Source organism: Bubalus kerabau, chromosome 10 (assembly GCF_029407905.1).
Source record: "Bubalus kerabau isolate K-KA32 ecotype Philippines breed swamp buffalo chromosome 10, PCC_UOA_SB_1v2, whole genome shotgun sequence".
Taxonomy (NCBI): Eukaryota; Metazoa; Chordata; class Mammalia; order Artiodactyla; family Bovidae; genus Bubalus; species Bubalus kerabau.
In genome coordinates, this window is record NC_073633.1 from 107849818 (window position 1) to 107862445 (window position 12628).

The following is a 12628-nucleotide window of genomic DNA, read 5'->3' on the forward strand; positions in this document are numbered from 1 at the left end:
GTGCACTGGGACGACCCAGAGGGATGGAATGGGGAGGGAGGAGGGAGGAGGGTTCAGGATGGGGAACACATGTATACCTGTGGCAGATTCATTTTGATATTTGGCAAAACTAATACAGTTATGTAAAGTTTAAAAATAAAATAAAATTTAAAAAAAAAATTAAAAAAAAAAAAAGTACATACCTGACTGGAACCTCTGTTCAAACGTGCTCACATCTTCTACTCTACTCCAGCTATACTGGATATTACTAATTATCTTCCCATCTACATTTCCACTGGCAATTGATGATAGTGTTTTGAGCTCGTTCTTGTCGGCTTTCATTTTTGTCGTTCCAATAGGTATGGTCTGTGTCTCATTACAGTTTTAATTTGCATTTGTTTGATAACTGTTGAAGAATCTCCTCATGTTTACAGACCTGTTTTTTTACCTCTACTATGAAATACCTGTGTAGGTCTTTCCTCTATTTTCTAATGAGCTGTTGGTATTTTTCTGTTGATTCATAAGAACTACTTATATAGTCTGGATTATAACCCTATATTAGTTTTTTTTTTTTATAAGGATCATCTGCTTTTTCAAAAAATTGATTTATTTTTACCTGTGCTGGGTCTTCATTGGTGCACCCAGGCTTTCTCTAGTTGTGGTGAGCAGGCTTCTCGTTGCGGGAGCTTCTCTCATTGCAGAGAACGGGCTCTAGGCGTGCAGGCTTCAGAAGTCGCATCTCACGGGCTCAGTTGGTGTGGCCCACAGGCTTAGTCGCTCCTCGGCAGGTGTGATCTTCCCAAACCAGGGATCAGACCCGTGTCCCCAGCATTGGCTGTACCTACTGTACCACCAGGGAAGTCCCATAACGTAGTTTTCATATGTTCAGATATTTATTTGCAATTTGGGATTGTCTTTGCATTAATGGTGACTTTTCAATAGAAGTTCTTAATTTTCATGTCAAATGTACTTTGTCAAAGAAAATTTTCCCAACTTGAGGTCACAAAAATAATTATTTTTTATGTGTTCTAAAAATTTTCTCATTTTATTCTTTATATGTAGTATTTATTTTTCATATTTAAGCGATTAATCTACCTGGATTTGATTCATATGAATGATTGACCTCCATTTTTATCCTCCCCTCACTTCCTGCAGCGTCCTTTGTCAGATAGCGAGCTCTAATATGAGTGTTTCCTCGCTGAACTGAACTCATGTTTCCTCTAATCCATTGCAGATCAGTATTTTTGTAGATATAGTACAAATTAATTACTAAAAGATAAAATTGAAAATATGCATAAAATGACAGCCTCAGTTACTTATTATTAGATTCAATAGGCATAAACTCACTTTGCAAAATTGTTACGAAAGTTTCTAAATGCTTGCTGTCCACTTCTGTACTGATCGTGGGCCCAAGACAAGGAATTCAGAAATGGTAACCAGTGTACAGATCACATTTGAGTCCTGCTAATCTGAGGGCTTCCCCCATGGCTCATCGGTAAAGAATTCACCTGCAATTCAGGAGACACAGGAGACGTATATTCGTTAGGAAGATCCCCTGGAGAAGGAAATGGCAACCCACTTTGGTATTCTTGCCTGGAGAATCCCATGGACAGAGGAGCCTGGCGGGCTACAGTCCACGTGGTTACAAAGAGTCAGACATGACTGAGTGCGCGCGCACACGTGCACACACACACACACACACACACACTGTCTGTACTACCCTACTGATAAGGTTGCTTATTCCTGCTCACTATCACTCAATCTTTTTTATTGTGGTCAAATATACATAAAATTTACCATCTTAACCATGTTTAAGAGTACACTTCAGTGTCATTAAGTACATTCACACTGTTGCATAACGATCGCCACCATCCATCTCCAGAACTTTTTCAGCATCCCAATTGAAACCCTGTCCTTTAAAATAATAACACCTCATTCTTCCCTCCCTCTAGGCCCTGCTAACCACCATTCTACTTTAATTTTTTTAAGTATCTATCATGTATTTAGCTATGTCGGGTCTCAGTTGTGCCTTGCGGGCTCTTTCATCTCCATTGCACCATGCAGGTTTATTTTTTAGTCGCGGCATGTGGGTTCTTTTTAGTCAGCATGCAGAATCTGTAGCTGTGGCATGTGGTGTCTAGTTCCCTAACCCAGGGGTTCAACCTGGGCCCTCTTCATTGGGAGCACAGATTCTTAGCCACCTGACCATCAGGGAAATCCCCCCAGCATTCTACTTCTGTCTTTACAGATTGGACTGTTCCAGGTACTTCATTTAAGTGGCATCACATTGTATTTGTCCTTTTGTGTCTGGCTTATTGCACTTAGCATAATGTCTTCAAGGTTCATTTATGTTGCATCACCTATGATGTGATCACTGACCTAGAGCCAGACATCCTGGAATGTGAAGTCAAGTGGGCCTTAGAAAGCATCACTACGAACAAAGCTAGTGGAGGTGATGGAATTCCAGTTGAGCTATTCCAAATCCTGAAAGATGATGCTGTGAAAGTGCTGCACTCAATATGCCAGCAAATTTGGAAAACTCAGCAGTGGCCACAGGACTGGAAAAGGTCAGTTTTCATTCCAATCCTAAAGAAAGGCAATGCCAAAGAATGCTCAAACTACCACACAGTTGCACTCATCTCACACGCTACTAAAGTAATGCTCAAAATTCTCCAAGCCGGGCTTCAGCAACACGTGAACCGTGAACTTCCTGATGTTCAAGCTGGCTTTAGAAAAGGCAGAGGAACCAGAGATCAAATTGCCAACATCTGCTGGATCATAGAAAAAGCAAGAGAGTTCGAGAAAAACATCTATTTCTGCTTTATTGACTATGCCAAAGCCTTTGACTGTGTGGATCACAATAAACTGTGGGAAATTCTGAAAGAGATGGGAATACCAGACCATCTGATCTGCCTCTTGAGAAATTTGTATGCAGGTCAGGAAGCAACAGAACTGGACATGGAACAACAGACTGGTTCCAAATGGGAAAAGGAGTACATCAAGGCTGTAAATTGTCACCCTGTTTATTTAACTTCTATGCAGAGTACATCATGAGAAACGCTGGACTGGAAGAAACGCAAGCTGGAATCAAGATTGCCGGGAGAAATCTCAATAACCTCAGATATGCAGATGACACCACCCTTATGGCAGAAAGTGAAGAGGAACTAAAAAGCCTCTTGATGAAGGTGAAAGTGGAGAGTGCAAAAGTTGGCTTAAAGCTCAACATTCAGAAAACGAAGATCATGGCATCCGGTCCCATCACTTCATGGGAAATAGATGGGGAAACAGTGGAAACAGTGTCAGACTTTATTTTTCTGGGCTCCCAAATCACTGCAGATGGTGACTGCAGTCATGAAATTAAAAGACGCTTACTCCTTGGAAAGAAAGTTATGACCAACCTAGATAGCATATTGAAAAGCAGAGACATGACTTTGCCAACAAAGGTCCGTCTAGTCAAGGCTATGGTTTTTCCAGTGGTCATGTATGGATGTGAGAGTTGGACTGTGAAGAAGGCTGAGCACCGAAGAATTGATGCTTTTGAACTGTGGTGCTGGAGAAGACTCTTGAGAGTCCCTTGGACTGCAAGGAGATCCAACCAGTCCATTCTGAAGGAGATCAGCCCTGGGATTTCTTTGGAAGGAATGATGCTAAAGCTGAAACTGCAGTACTTTGGCCACCTCATGTGAAGAGTTGACTCATTGGCAAAGACTCTGATGCTGGGAGGGATTGGGGGCAAAAGGAGAAGGGGACACCAGAGGATGAAATGGCTGGATGGCATCACTGACTCGATGGACGTGAGTCTGAGTGAACTCCAGGAGTTGGTGATGGACAGGGAGGCCTGGCGTGCTGCAATTCATGGGGTCGCAAAGAATCGGACACCACTGAGCAACTGATCTGATCTGATGGATGTGAGAGTTGGATCATAAAGAAGGCTGAGCGCCAAAGAATCGATGCTTTCAAATTGTGCTGGAGAAGACTCTTGGGAGTCCCTTGGACTGCAACATCAAGTCAGTCAATCCTAAAATAAGTCAATCCTGAATATTCTTTGGAAGGACTGATGCTGAAGCTGAAGCTCCAATACTTTGGCCACCTGATGAGAAGAGCTGACTCTTAGAAAAAGACCCTGATGCTGGGAAAGATTGAAGGCAGGAGGAGAAGGGGACAACAGAGGATGAGATGGTTGGATGGCATCACTGACTCGATGGACGTGAGTTTGAGTGAGCTGTGGGAGATGGTGAAGGACAGGCAAGCCTGGGGTGCTGCAGACCAAGGGGTTGCAGAGTTGAACACCACTTAGGGACTGAACGACAACAACATCAATTGATAGACATTTGGTTTGCTTCCACCTTTTGGCTATTGTGGATAAAGCTGCTGTAAACATGCATGCACAAATATCTGTTTGAGTTTCTGCTTTTCATTCTTTTGGGGTATATGTTCAGTAGTTCAATGTCTGATTTTTTGAGAAACTATTATACTATTTTAACAGAAGTTACACCATTTTACATTCCCACCAGCAAGGAACATAGGTTCCAGTTTCTCCATGTCTTTGTTAATGCTTGTTATATATCTGGTGTTTTATTTTTCCTTTAAAAAAAAATAGCCATCCTACTAGGTATGAAGTGTTGTCTCACTGTGGTTTTATTTGCATTGCTGTAATGATCAGTGATATTGGGTATCTTTTCATGTACTTACAGACCATTTGTGTATCTTCTTTGAGAAAATGTCCATTCAAGTCATTTGCCCATTTTCTAATTGGACTTTTTGTTTTTTGTTGTTGTTGGGTTTTGGGAGTTTGTCCAATCTTAGTTACTATGGTAATAGAATATGTTTTGATATCTGGGAAAGGAAATGTCCCCTGCACCACCACCCCCCACACACAAACACACGTGTGCGCGCGTCTGTTGTTCTTCTTTAAATGTGACTTGGTGTTTCTTGGATCTTTGCTCTTCCAAATAATCAGCTTGTTGAGTTCCTTTTAAAAAATCTTGTTAGGAGTCTGATTGGAATTGCCTAGAATATATACTTCAGTTTGGAGAGAAATGATGTATTCACAGGATCAAATCTTCCTGTCATGAACATTTGTTTGTCTTTTTTTAAAAAACTTGCAGTAAAGTTTTTCTCTAGAAAAGGCTTTCACATGTTTGGTTGGATTACTCCTGGATATCTGGTATTTGTTCATGCTATTATGGGCTTCCCTGGTAGCTCAGCTGGTAAAGAATCTGCCTACAATGCAGGGGACCCCAGTTTGATTCCTGGGTAAGAAAGTTCCCCTGGAGAAGGGATGGGCTATCCACTCCAGTATTCTTGGGCTTCCTTGGTGGCTCAGACGGTAAAGAATCTGTCTGCAATGCGGGGAGACCTGGGGTCAATCCCTGGGTCAGGAAGAATCTGCCTGAGATTCAGGAGACACAGGAGACACAAGTTCATTAGGAAGATCCTCTGGAGGAGGGCATGGCAACCCACTCCAGTATTCTTGCCTGGAGAATCCCCATGGACAGAGGAGCCTGGCGGGCTACAGGCCATGGGTCACACAGAGTTGGACACGACTGAGCGACTAAGCACAGCACAAGCATGCTATTATAGGGGTTATCTTTTAAAATTATGTTTTTAGCAGTTACTGGTGAATAGGAATACAATTTACTTTTCACAGTGGTTTTTGTATTAATACCTAGAAAATTTCTTGAATTCTCTAATTTTAATAATTTTATTTCCAAATAATGTTGGGTTTTCCATGCTGACAATCACAAGATCTGCAAGTTTTTTCCCTTCCTGTCCAATCCTTACACATTTTCATTTGCTTGCTTTTTCTTGTTTTGCTACACAGGCTGGAATAATGTGGTGTTAATGGGACCTCTTGAGTCTTGTCTCAGCTCTTAAAGGGAGTGCTTTCAACATTTCACCATTAGGTATGATGTAAGTTTTTTGTCCTTCTTGTCTTTTCTTGCTAGATGTTCTTTATCAAGTTCTAGTTTAAAGTAACTGAGTTCTTAAAATTTTTAATGGATGATAAATACTATTTTTTCCTAATTTTATTGAGGTGTTAAGTGTTTTGCCTTCAATCTGGTAATATGATGAATTCTATTAACCACTTTTCTAACACTAAGCCAGCCTTACGCTCCTGGCATAACCCCAACTCGGTCAGGACATGTTAACTACTCAGGCACACTGCTGGCTTCAGTGTGCTGATGCTCAGTTTGGGGTTCTGGCATCTGTATTCATAACTCAGACTAGCCTGTCACTCTCCTGTGCGGTGTTGCCCTTGTTTTGTTTTGGTTCTGAGGGTTTCTTTGACCCTGATAAACTTGGTCTCCTGACTAAGTAAGTATAGTAGATTGGTGACTTTTGTTAACTTGGGAACACATCAGCAACATATGAGGATTTGCATTTTGATGGACCATGATTTTGAATTATGTTCAGACCACGTGCGGAGTAGCCAGCTCCTGAGTAGGCTGGATGAGGGCTCAACAGACTTTTATGTACAGGATGATAGTGAACACTGTGGGCTTTGGGCAACACGTACGTCTCTGTACTAGTCGTGGTTCTCCAGAGAAACACAGCCAGCAGGATATCTGTACACGTGTATGTGGTGGTTTAGTCGCTCAGCAGTGTCCGACTCTTGCGATCCCATGGACTGGAGCCTGCCCGACTTCTCTGTCCATGGGATTCTCCAGGCAAGAACACTGGAGCAGCCTGCCATTTCCTTCTCCAGGGGGGATATACACATGCATCGACACGTGGAATTGACTTGTGGGATTATGGAGGCAGAGCAGCACCAGTCTGCCATCAGTTAGCTGGAGGCCCAGCAAAGCCGGTGGTGTGGTTCCAGCCCGTCTGCAGGCTTGAGAACCAGGAACACTGATGGGTGGGTCCTCGCCAGAGGCCAGGAGAAAGCCACGGCCCCAGCTCAGGCAGCTGGGCAGAGAGCAGAGCCTGCCTGCCTCTGCCTGTCCGCTCTGTTCAGGCCGTCAGTGGATTGGGCGATGCTCTTTCACACTGGGGAAGGCAGCCTGCCTCACTCGGTCTGTCAGTTCAAACACTGATCTCATCTGGAAACGCCCTCACAGACACACCCAGAAATAATGTTTAACCCACTATCTCGGTACTTGCACCAGGTTGATGCATAAAATTAACTATCATTTTGTTATTATTTCCGCTCCCCCTCCTTCTTTTTAACAACGTTTAAAAATATAAATGTTGGGAGATGTTGGGAAAGATTGAAGGCAAGAGGGGAAGGGGGTGACACAGGATGAGATGGTTGGATGGCATCACCGACTCAAAGGACATGAGTTTGAGTGGACTCCGGGAGTTGGTGATGGACAGGGAGGCCTGGTGTGCTGTGGTCCATGGGGTTGCAAAGAGTCGGACACGACTGAGCGACTGAACTGAACTGAACTGAAAACTACGAAAACCATTCTTAACTCACAGGCTATACCAAAATATTTGCCAACCCTTGGTTTATACTATCTCCTAACATCTACATTGCAATTAAGCTTTGTTGTTTTCTACAATAAAGCCATGCTTGTGTGACTGCCTAAAGTAAATAATCTATGAAAACCAGGAGTCAGATAGACAGCCACCACCCGCAGGGCTAATATACACTCACTCAGCATGTGATCAATATGCTGATTGCAATTGCTGATGCTATCAGATGCTAGACTGCATCTACCGGACTTGGTATCTTTCGAAATTAGTACCAGCCTGGACATGCCAAGTAAATGCTCCTGACTTGTCAGCACCGAGATTCTAATGGCTACAGAGTTCGTCTCTGGCTCTCTTTTGCTGCCCCCTCCTGGCTGTCCCGTTGTCGAGGCTCAGAGGAGAGTCCTGGTGGCAACCTCACGGCTCATAATAAACACCATCAGGTCTGGTTGCTGATCTGTAGACTTTTCAAAACTTGCACCGATAGAAAACACAAGCAGAGACCCTCACACTGGTTGTGATGTAAGTTTATCATTTTTCACAGGGTCCTAAGACTTTTGGAAGAGTTATCACAGTGCATATTTCCTATCCTATATGCCAATTATTGCTAAATATGTGTTATTTCATTTCACCCTTATAACAACCACATGAGCTCCATGGCCTCTGACTGTCGTGCACTCCCTTTGTACAGGTGATGAAACTAAGACCCAGCGAGGCTGACTACTCTGCCCAAGGTGCATTGTCAGAGGCGGTAGAGCTGGAGCTCAGAGTTAGTCTGTATATCTGAGTCTAAAACCCATGTTCTTAACTGCTACCTAAGGTTCTCAGTAGTCACGTATAGATGTGAGAGTTGGACCATAAAGAAGGCTGAGCTCTGAAGAATTGTTTTTGAACTGGGGTGCTGGGGAAGACTCTTGAGCATCCCTTGGGTAGCAAGGAGATTAAACCAGTCAATCCTAAGGGAAAGCAACCCTGAATATTCTTTGGAAGAGCTGATTGACACTAAAGCTCCAATACTTGGGCCACCTGATGCAAGGAACCGACTCACTGGAAAAGACCCTGATTTTTGGGAAAGATTGAAGGCGGGAGGAGAAGGGAGCAACAGAGGAAGAGATGGCTGGATGGCATCACTGACTCGATGGACACGAGTTTCAGTGAACTCCAGGAGTTGGTGATGGGCAGGGAGGCCTGGCGTGCTGCAGCCCATGGGTCACAAAGAATCAGACACGACCTAGCGACTGAACGACAGCAAAGGTTCTCGGTCTTTCATAGTGAGCCTAATTCAGAGGAAAACTATGGAGCCAGACATTTGCATGCACTCCAGGGTACTGATACTGGTGTCCCAAACATCTGCACTTTGAGAGCACTGCCTCCCATAAATAGGAACTGAACTGCTTCCAGTGGAGGATCTAACTATTCAACACGAGAAGTGGCATTCTTGGGTACATAGAAATGCTGGCCTACCCATATTCTTTGGGTAAAAGAGCAGATGAGAAGAGGGGATAAAATGGAAAGGAATCTCTTCCTGTCCCTCAGCTAAGCCCCAGAGAAATGCTGCTCCCTCAAGTTTACCTAGAGAGGTGTAAGTTACCTGTGCTGAGTGGACACTGGCTATGTGGTGACATGCCACATCGAAGGGGAGCTTGGCTGCTCTGAAGAACGACTGCACGTCTTCATTGAAAATGTGTACCAAGCCTCCCAGCAAACCCCCTTTCCTTTCTTTAATGAGGCGGATCTGGAACTGTTTGTGGCTCACTAGGCAGAGACAAAAGGAAAACGCCTTTGTTATAATCCAACCACAATGAATTCGCAGTGGAACCAAGCAGCCTGGGCTACAACCATTCCTGGGCGCGCCCTGGCTTTCTAGCAGCAAATCTATGTTTGGCAAAGAACGGGATGGAAACTCCCCCCACCCCTGGAAGCCAGTGTTCTCTTGAATTTCTTTATCTCTGTGGCTCCTGGGTGGGCTTGGCCACCGTCCTCAGAGCTGGGGTGGGGGTGGGGTGGGGCAGGTGGCTGAAAGTGCTCATCGGGAAGAAACATAATAGGGAAAAAGCAAAACTATGCCAACCATTGTGCTGGGTGTGTGATGTGATTTAATCTTCCAGCAACCCAGAGAGGTGTTGGGGTTATATCTTCATTTGACAAGTGACAAAACAGAACCCCAAAACTCAAAGTAACTTGCCTAACACCACTCAGATCACAAGAAGTAGAACCAGGGGTCAACGCCAGAGTCCTTGGCCTTCCCGCCTTGCCCTCTGCCCCTGTTGGGGACCCGCCCCCTGTGTCTGTCCCTCGGAATAGAGACTCTATTCCAATCCTAAGAGGCTGCACTCACAGGCCTTGGCCAAAGGCCACTTGCCTGTGGGTCCAAGAATAACGTAAATACAATGAACCATTTTTTAAAAATGAGATTACATATGTCAAGCCCTTAGCTCGGTGCCCGGCACTTTTTAAAGTACTCAGCAGACCTCCGGGTATTGTCGGGCCCCTGAGCCCAGTGTGTTCCAGGCTGCAGGAGGTTCCCTGACCATTTGGTAACAAACACATCGCAAGTGTTACAACAGAAGGAAAACTAGCCTTGGACTTAAGAGATTTATAATCCAACTAGGGTACTGAAGAATTGACTGTTTAGAAAAAGAACCCAGAACTTATTAATAGTTTATAGACCATACAGAGCTGAATCATTTCTGGTCCTGATCTTATTGTCCATTACTGAATGTGTTGCCCTTTCTGGACCTCAGCTTCCTCTTTGGAAAAGTGGAGACACTACCAGTCTGAAAGGCTTTTATAGTTCGGGGCGTATATGTGATCACCACCCCACAAACAGTGCGCAGGGGCTGGAGATAAAGGGTGAAATAGAACTAGGTGAACTTCCTCCAAGACCTAACTTTGGAACTGAGCTCTAATGAGGTGAAGGGTCTGAAACTAGTAGAGAGGAAGTAATGTTCCAGGAATTTGTTTTTTAATCCTCATGTTATAGGAAATCCAACTGAAACTGGTTTAAACACAAATGAAATCGATTGACTCGGGAAACTAAGACGCTGGGAGGCAGGGCCGACGGGGGAGGCTCCCGGCCCGGCAGCAGAGCACCTGGCCTGCTTTCCGTAGCTACTCCGTGTCAGCTGCACCTACAGGCTGGCTCCCACCCGCTTATTTAACATGCACAGCTGAACACTTGATCTGCATTACCTTTTCATCCTCATTAGGGTATGGCTGACAAATGAAAACTGTTCATCTCTAGGCTGTACCTATGGCTTCCCTAGTGGCTCAGATGGTAGAGGGAGAAGGGGGCTGCAGGGGGGTGACTCCCTGCTTTCCTGTATGTTCTGCTTTTAGCCTGTTTTTCAGATCGAGTAGGTGCCATGGTGACAGGTTCCATGGAAATAGACAAGCACACCCCACAGCGTTCCCATGGAAACACCGCAGTCGGCCTCGCTGTGTTCTTGTGGCAGCTCAGGGCAGGACCCTGAAGGACAGGTTCTGCCCGCCACCCTTGTGGCCAAGGGCAGACTCTGCGTTAGGGTGGCCCTGGGAGGCTTCCAGCATTCTCCCCATGATTGTCTGGGCTGACTGCACGCCGCCCTTCAAGGCTGCCCAGGGGCCTCCCTCTGAGTCGACGCAGGGACTTCTAATGGAGCCCTGGCTTTCATCTGGGCCAGCTGTGTGCACTCAGTTACTCAGTTGTGTCTGACTCTTTGCAAACCCATGGATTGTAGCCCACCAGACTCCTCTGTCCAAGGGATTCTCTGGGCAAGAATACTGGAGTGGGTTGCCACTTCCTGCTCCAGGGGATCTTCCTGACACAGGGATCGAACCCATGCATCCTGCATTGGCAGGCAGATTCTTTACCAACTCTGCCACCTGGGAAGCACTCTGGGCTAATCAGTCAGTTCAGTCCAGTCCCTCAGTCGTGTGGGACTCTTTGGGGCCCCATGGACTGCAGCACACCAGGCTTCCCTGTCCATCACCAACTCCTGGAGCCAGTCGTGGCTTCTAAACTATACTCTGGGCCAATAGTGACTTCTAAAGTAGCACCGCCAAGGTTCCAGTGCCCACTGACGGGGCGGGGAACAGTGCCTGGCTTTACGCAATGGTAATAAAGAGCTTTTACAACTGGGATCGAATCCCAGACATTTGGTGGCCAGGGATACTCAGAAAATGAAACCTCAGAGGGTCTCAATGGGAAAGCAGAGCAGGGAGGGAGTACTGACGTCACAGGTCGCGCCTTCAGCCCGTGAACCCTCCCCCGGGGCAGCTCAGACGCAGGCCCAGGCTTGGCTTCTCTGGATGCGCTGAAACGCCCTTTGAAACATCGGGTTGAGCCATCCCATAGCGTCCTCTGACGACCTCGGCATCGCTGTCTGTGAAGCACTTGCCAGTTTGCTTCAGTCGTGTCCAACTCTTTGCAACCCCGTGGACTGTAGCCCACCAGGTTCCTCTGTCCATGGGGTTCTCCAGGCGAGAGTACTGGGGAAGGTTGCATCCCCTTCTCCAGGGGATCTTCCCTATCCAAGGATCTAACCCCAGTCTCCGGCTTCTGCATTGCAGGCGCTTCTTCACCACCGAGCCTCGGGGGAAGCCCATCGCTGTCTACAGATGCATGTAAACGATCCTTTTGGAACCCAGCTTGTTCTTGTTTGGAGTTAGATCAGTTATGCGTCTTCTGAAATATAACCCATATGTACACATGCCCTTTAAACCAAACTGTCTTATATTAGACCTGGCATAAGAGGATTAAGTTTAAAGGACAAATGTTATATTTGTCTCGGCGTGCTTACTTCTGCAGTAGGGCTCTTTTATATGTTTGTTTCCATGCATTTACACTGTCAGATGGCATTCATCCTTCAGGGCAGCATGAGTGTAATTCTGGACTAAAGTATACTTCTGAGACGCATCATTCTAAGTAATGACCAATTCAAGTTAATTTTACTCTCAATTAAAGAAACACACACATACTCTTAACAAAGGAATTTAGGAAAATTGATAGTCATACCACCATCAACTCATGAATTACTGCCTAGGTAGTTACAGATTATGAAAATCATCACACTGGGGGACTTGCTGGTTGTCCAGCGATTGAGACTCTGTGCTCGCAAAGCAGGGAGCACAGGTTCGATCTCTGGTCAGGGAACTAAGATCCCCCATGCCATGTAGGGTGGCCAAACAAAACAAGGAGAAAATCATAGCATCGGAAGGCTCTAAAGCAGTGTCTGTCCTGGCATATCTG

The 12628-nt window shown here is 45.4% G+C and overlaps 1 long non-coding RNA gene across 1 annotated transcript in view; it reads left to right on the top strand.

The window, feature by feature from the left end:
• The window catches only part of LOC129621920 (uncharacterized), a 34052-nt gene extending 21685 nt beyond the window's left edge, over positions 1 to 12367 (top strand). The window contains exons 2-3 of the long non-coding RNA XR_008699816.1: positions 5804 to 5885; positions 11950 to 12367. This is a non-coding gene — a long non-coding RNA (uncharacterized LOC129621920). The remainder of the gene's footprint in view (positions 1 to 5803; positions 5886 to 11949) is intronic.
• The last annotated feature ends 261 nt before the right edge of the window (positions 12368 to 12628 follow it).